The sequence below is a fragment of the Periophthalmus magnuspinnatus genome, chromosome 9, assembly GCF_009829125.3.
Source record: "Periophthalmus magnuspinnatus isolate fPerMag1 chromosome 9, fPerMag1.2.pri, whole genome shotgun sequence".
NCBI lineage: Eukaryota > Metazoa > Chordata > Actinopteri > Gobiiformes > Gobiidae > Periophthalmus > Periophthalmus magnuspinnatus.
This window is the reverse complement of record NC_047134.1, coordinates 22,143,249-22,150,959: the sequence shown is the minus strand read 5'-3', so window position 1 is coordinate 22,150,959 and position 7,711 is coordinate 22,143,249.

Here is a 7,711-nt window from a genome sequence, read left to right as displayed (position 1 = left end):
TTGTTACAAAACATCAACATGTGTGGCGCTGTTTTGGCAAATCCAGAACGATATCTCCCAGTATGTTTTATACAGATTGATATCAGTCTGTCTCCACGCCCTCCGACGCCTCTCACACCCAGGTAAGCATGATTGTGCAGTCACATTTTTTTTTTTTTTTTCAGTGACACTTGGGTTAACCATTTACAAATAAAATGACATGTCTCTCATCTCAGATTAACAATTTAGTACTTTTCTCATTGTTTTTGAAGAAATTTGCAGTGTTTTTCTTTCCGATACTGACGGACCCTGATTGACTATTCCACCTGTGAATTGCACACATCTGAAAATGGGGAGATTCATTGGTTAGCCATGCAGGCTGGTTTTCATCCATAGTCCCATTGGCAGATTGATGGCAAGACAGAAAACAGGACATGGGCACAAAACATTCAGTCCATGCACATGACAGACATTCATAATCAGTGAAATAAAAAATATCATATTAGTAAAATTAGATCATGCTAAAAACACACACAATATACAAATTAAGAACAAAATTTGTTAAGATGTTAATGCACAGATTAGCACTCCCGTACATGCTAACAACCATGTAATGAACATTTCTTAAATCTAACATTGTTAGATAATAATGCACAAAAATATGGCAGGTTGCAAATGTTTGCCAGTAAAATTGTTATTTTATTTCAAGAAGCACTACAAGACCCTCCACCTGAGAAGTTACATAGTGCACCTTTAAAGAAATCATCTGCAGACAAATATGAAACATGAATTAAATGTCAAATTCAAACAAAAAATGTTACATGCTGTAGTGCAGTACTTTGTGTTGTGGCAGTGGACGTAGGGATTAGAAACAGACCTGTTCCAAAAGCTGTTAATGGTGTTTGGAGCGAGTGTGCTGGCTCGTGTGTTATCTGCACTTCCTCTGAGCTCATAATAAAACTGGCTGCTGATGGCATAATGTCAAACAGTCTCCTCTCATTCACAAACATACGAGATCAGAGGAGATATAGCACCAATCCTTGTGGTACACTTCTTCTCTTTGGTCATAGACTTTATTTGATAAGAAATGTGACCCAAAAACAGCATTACTAAAAGTCTTAAAGGAGATCTACATGGCAAAATCAACTTTTCAGAGCTTGTTACCATGTAAATTTGTTTCTCTATCTCAATGAACACCTCAAAGTTGTATTTAGAGTGATTCATGCATGTTGGACTCATTTCTTTTCTTCTGTATTCAAGATGTCATTGCTCCTGTCGACCTCCGTTTCCACCACCACCAGTACACACCCACTGCCCTGTACTTCATTACATACATGACACACGTAAGATCATGTAGTACCAGGCAGCCACTTTGGCACAAAAATCTGCTACCCACTAGCGTGATTTGTATCTATCCATCAGAGGAGCCGACAGCATATCCAGATGTTGTGATGACGTTTACGGGAACATCAGCTCCCATTGGGCTCTGCAATTTTCCAATCCAGAAATCAGCGGACTTGTTTTTTTTATTAAGTCATTTTAGATGAATATTGCGTTTTAAAATGTCTAAATTATAAAAATAATGATCCATTTATGCCTAAGATTAGAAATGTATAGCAGACAACAGCATAAGAGGTCTTCTTTAAGTCTGTGCTTTTGAGATGTTTAACTCTTGAGTCCTTGCTTGTTTTTATTTTGTATTTTATTTTATGTTATGTTCCGTTTTCTAAAAGTTTTACAGAAATGAATAAACATTTAAATTCTCTAGTGACACCGTTATTTGGTACTCAAGTAAACAATTGTGGCACTGCTTTATATTTCTACTTGAGTAACATTATTTTAAATTATCATTACTCTTACTTCAAATTTTAGGTTACTCTACCCACCTCTGTGGGGCCTCGATCATTAGTTCTCAGCCTGGGAGATATTTTCATGTGGTCTCCAGATCATATGATGACAAATGTATAACCTATACAACTAAGTTTAAGTTTAACCCTTAAATGCAGTTGTAAATGTTCATGTGTTTGCTTATAACATACATTTCAAAGGTTTGGTTAATGTAGCACTTTTTGTACTCATTATTCATTATATACTTGGTCGTTCTAAGAAATTCTAGCACCCTAATCTGCACCATCAGCCCCTGTAACATGTGTGAGTGATTGTTGGTGGTCAAACAACATATCCATAAAAGGCAAAGTGAGTGAGGTGTCTTGCCTAAGGACACAGCAACAGTTTGCATTAGAACCACTGCTGCCCCCCTGTGGCACCTGGTGTTTCTCAGTTGCACTGAGAGATCGGAGTTAGTCACTATCTTTTTAATAAAATAGAATCAAGATTTTTTTTCCAACCCATGGCCTCACTTAGGCAGAAGTAGCACACTTGAAGATTAGCTCTGAACTGTTGAAGCACTGAGGACAGTGGAACCAGCAGCAGGTTCAGGTGGAGGCTCAGACTGTAGAGCTGCAGGTTTGACAACACACTCATCGGAACAAATAAAATTAGGCTAAGAAAGTAGCGACTTGCCTCAATGTGTTGTGCAAATGTCAAACCAATCATTCAAGAGTCTAGATCCCTTTGACCCATTTCCTCCTCCTCCTTTTCCTCCTCCTCTACTCCTCCTCCTAGTCTCCTTTTGCCTATGTCTCCCAGTGTTGTCACAATACAAAAAATTCAAACTCAATTTTGATACTAAGGAATAGGCTCAATGCTCAATACCAATTCCAATACAATGATGATAATAAAAACACTCTTTCTTTAGAAAATAGAATGTGATTAAACCTTCAATCATAATAATTATATTCCCATGTGGTCTTTATATCTGTGTAATCCAGGGGTGCTCAGACTTTTTCAGTATGTGAGCTACTTTTAAAATGATCGTGTCTGAAAGATCTACCACCTAATACAAAATGTTAAACATATATTTATTTGTAAATGTATTATGAATTCTTACATGCACAGTGCATTTTGATGTACCTTGCACAACGTCATAAGATAATACTGCACAACACAATTGAACTTCTTACATGTTCATAATTACTTGAATGATGATTACTGCTCTAATGACTTGCACTGAATGGAATCAGTGAGGGATGGGAGTAAAATTGCATTTTTCGTTTGAAAGCGATAACAGAGCTAATCATGTTGATTACGGTTTTGTCTTTTTTTTATAGCCATAAAAAACATGTTAAACGAAGTATCAGAATTTACAGCATTTTTTCACACAACTACTTTTATTTTACACATCCATCTGTATTTTTTTCTTTTATGCATCGAATAAATGACTAGGAAAATCCCCGTAGCTCTCATTCGTCACCTTCAAGGGACAACAGAGGCAGATTACCGTAATGATGGCAAAATATTTAGATAGCCCCATGTCTCCGCTTTGAGATGCCGTTTGAATTTACATGAGAGCACGACTGGGCACGGAGTTACGCTGCTGGAAAGTCCGCAACTGCGCTCTATCGGCGACGATAGGATCCGATGCTATAGGGTTAAACTAACTCGCGCTTGTTTATGCGTGTGCAGCGCCCATGATGTGACCTAGAGTCAGGTGTAATCTGACTGGTTGTCCTGTATATTAGTCATGTGACTGGATGGATGATGGGACGTGATCTACCTAAAATGCTTTCGCGAAGTAGATCGCGATCGACGTAATGAACACCCCTGGTGTAATCCTTCAGTCATCCAGGTCGGTTCCATAATGATCTATGTGGTCTTATACTTGTTCTGCTCAAGATCATTCTAAAGCTATTCAAGAAAGGTTTGTTTCTGTCCTGACGATGCAACTTTGTTAATATCGATGCTTGTTCAAATGAGTATTTAGTTTCAATATCAGTTTTAGTATTACTTAGTATTTGACTTTTGATACTGTTGACAATCCTATAGTGTCTCCCTGTCCTCTCTCTGTCTCTCTGTGTAAATGTTAGACATTCCAGCATGCATCACTCATGGGGTGCTGTAGTCCTGTGTCTGGGTGGCTCCCCTTTGCACACTGGTTTGTTTGACTGTTCTGCTCGCCTGTTCAGAGACAACAAACATGGAGGACCTTTGCTTTGGCTCTGTGTTGTTGTAGCTTTGAGGCGCTGCCCAGAGTGTTGGAAACACCGCAGGACATGAGCTGACGGCACAGAGGCAGAGGAGGGCCACAGGGGTGAAAAGGGCCCCTGGCATGTTCTATTGCACTGACCTGGAAAGTGCCGTGGTGCTTTGTATGCGTCATGACTACATTCTGTTTGACGTTCCATTAAAGCAGTTTATTTGAAGGAATTTTTGATCTTCTGGGCCATCTGCACAGCTTTCTCTGCTCCATCTGACCCTCTCTTCTACATCCTCTGCGCCATCTGATCCTTTCTTCTGCATCCTCTGCTCCTCTGACCCTCTCCTCTGCTCTGTCTGTTCATCTCATCCTCTTCTTACACAACTAACATCCTATATCACAGCATCCATAAATCTCCTTTTTGGTCCTCTAGCTCTTCTGTTATGGCAGCTCTAGCCTCGGGATTATTCTATAGCAATATTCACTAACTGTACATGGAAATGTCACAAAGAAATGCTTTAAAATAATATATAAACCTATGAAGCATTTGTTGACATGTGTTGAATGAGTTGACTGATGAACTTTGGAACACATGAGTACAATCTGTTTGTACACCGTGACAAACCAATTGTTAATCATGATCAACTAATAAGAAACATTACCAGTAAAAGTTTAGGCACACTGTCTCATTCAAAGTTATTTTCTTATTTGTTACTACTTTCTACATTTTATATACATAGAGGAGACATCAAATATATGATGCAAGAAGTATACAGCGAAGAAAAGAAAAAGCTCAAAAACATTAAATAATTTAACTAAATATTTTTATATTTTGTATTCAAATAATGTTTTTTTGACAGTGCTGCAAACCTTTGACCTTCACTCAATGAGCCTCATGAAGTCTCCTGAAATGGTTTTCACTTCACAGCTGTACCTTGTCCTGGTCAAGAAATGCCAAAAGTGCAAAACAGTGTTCAAAGTAAAGTAGTTTTGAGTTGTGTAGAATTGATTTTTTTGTTTACTATATATGTCATTCATAGTTTTGATGTTGTCAGTGAGAATCTACAGTGTAAATAATCATGGAAATAAATAAGAAAATAAATGAAAAAGTGTCCAAACAAAAAGAAATGAGTCACATGTTCAGGTAAAATGAGTCATTTCTCAGCTAAAATTTGTCAAATAGATTTTTAGGGAAATTAAAGTTACTTTTTTAAAGACTAAAATTTAAGCTTCTGTAATTTTATCTTGAACAAACATTGTAATGATATAATATTTTGTGTTTACCTTTTGTTTCTTGTCAGATAGTATTTTGTGTTTACCTTTTGTTTCTTGTCACTGTGTTGTTGTTAATGTAACTGCTTTTGTATGTGACACTAAGCTGATATGTCGACAAGTTGATGTGAAGGTTCTATTCATCAGTTAATGGTCGGTTTTGGAGACTAGTTCTAGTGGTCCCCAATCTTTTTATCACCACAGACCGGCCAACGCTTGAAAATTTTACCGTGGACCGGGTTTTTTTTTTTTAATACTCATTTTGCTAATTTGCAACCCCTTAGCATTCCGGGTCATTTTAGTGAAATTGCCTTTGTTCTGACCTCTCCAAATTAAAATAATCACCACTATTGAACCCTCAGTAGTAACTGCTCTAGTTTGGGGTCTTTGTAAAGGTAAAACCCTATAGTTTTACCCACAGGTGTCAGAATCACTGTAAGTTTGTCTGCTGAGCATTTATACACTTTGGAACACACATAAAAACGCAAAACTGCTGTGTAAAATTAGGCAATACGCGCGCGTAAAATTACGCGCGGATCTTTATATCCAGTCTCGTCTTTTTACGCGCAGCAAACTCCGTCTGTGTACAGTAAACCACTGCATGTCACGCATCAGTGTGTTCCACAGTTCATGGGCTTTAAGAGGAAAACATCACTAAATGTGTGTAATGTAACAGCTTGATTCTACAAGGGGGAGAGTGGGGCGTACTCTTTCAGTCATCTGTAGCTCTCGTTCACTGTCCGCAGCTCCAGTAACCCACAGCCCCCACCTTATTGGCCAACTTTGGTGTCAATCACAACAACAAGTTTGTTTTGCGCTGAGGAACAAAGTTGGCGCTGTCAGAAGTTTATTATGCCTGAAACTGACAAAAGAAATGCAGAGAAGTGACGGAACAGATTTCACTTTCCTGCAACAGATTGGACATGGAGGCTCTAACTTCCTTTGTGGACATAATTTCTTGACTGGATTATATTCTCTGGACCTTTACGGAACGAATGAGACCAACTTTGTGTGAATATGTTGATGTTTGACAGAACCAGAGCGCTCAATGGTAAGTGAAGTCCAAATCCACATTTCTGACTTCTCTGTAAAAACGGCTTTCCTGTCAGCACTGTGGTGATTAGAGGTGTAAATGGTTTACATATTCAGAAAGATGAATGCCGTACCTTTCATTTTATGTGTAGATTGTTTGTGTGGGTGACGCAGAACTACACGTACATTGCTGTAAAGTTGTAACGTAAAGGCCATCGCGGGCGGGCCGTCGGAACACTAAGTGGTTAAGTTGTCGGCGCTCAAGTGACGGAAATGTAACCGAGAGAATCCGGTCATTTTTCAAAATAAAAGATTTTTCAAAATAAACGATTGTTCAGACTCAGATAATAAATACAACGGAAATAATTAATTATTTCTTGGACGGCCGGTGGCCCGGTACCAATTGATCCACAGACCGGTACCGGTCCATGGCCCGGTGGTTGGGGACCACTGTGTTAGTGAATTGAGACTGCTTTAAAGCAGCTCTGCTTGTGTACAAGTCTCTCCATGGCCTAGCATAGGCCATAGTGCCATATGAACCATCTCGCACTTTGAGGACCTCAGGGACCGGCCTCCTGCTGGTGCTCAGAGTCAGGACTAAACATGGAGCGTTTCAGCATTTCAGTTTTGTGCAGCTAAAACCTGGAACAGTCTTCCTGAAGATGTGAGACAGAGCTCTGCTTTGACAGTGTTTAAATCCAGGCTCAAAGGGTTCTGTTTAACTGTGCATATGACTGAAACGTTTTTATCCTGCACTCTTCTCTTTTAATGTTAAATTTATAATGATTATTTGTGATTATTTATGTTTGGATTTATTATATTATGATTTTAATGTCTTTCTTCTTCTGTAAAGCACTTTGAATTACTTTGCGTACAAATTGTGCTGTACAAATAAACTTCCCTTGCCATGCCTATTGTTTTGCCCATGTTTTGGCGTATGTTATGACCTAGACTAGCCCTTGTGTTAAAAAAATAAACAACCAGAAGAAATTTGTTTCCTTACACCAGAACGCTACAATTTAGAACATTAAATGAACACCTTAAAATGCATGATTTGCACACAGCACCCCTTGATTCAGACTGTACAGATCAGCTTTTTCAAGTGCTACACAGCTCACTCCACATATCAGTTTTCTTCAGCTTATCCGGAGTTGGCTTGTGGGGGCAGCAGTGTAAGCAGGGACTCCCAGACTTCTACCACCCCAGACACTTCCTCCAGCTCCTCCGGTAGGACCCCCAAGGCGTTCCCAGGTCAGCCGAGAGACATAGTCTCTCCAGTGTGCCCTGGATCTACCCTGGGGCCTCCTTCTGATGGGAAATGCCTGGATGACATGGAGGAGCAGCAGCCACCCTGTGGAAGAAATTCATTTTGACTGCTTGTATCCATCTTGC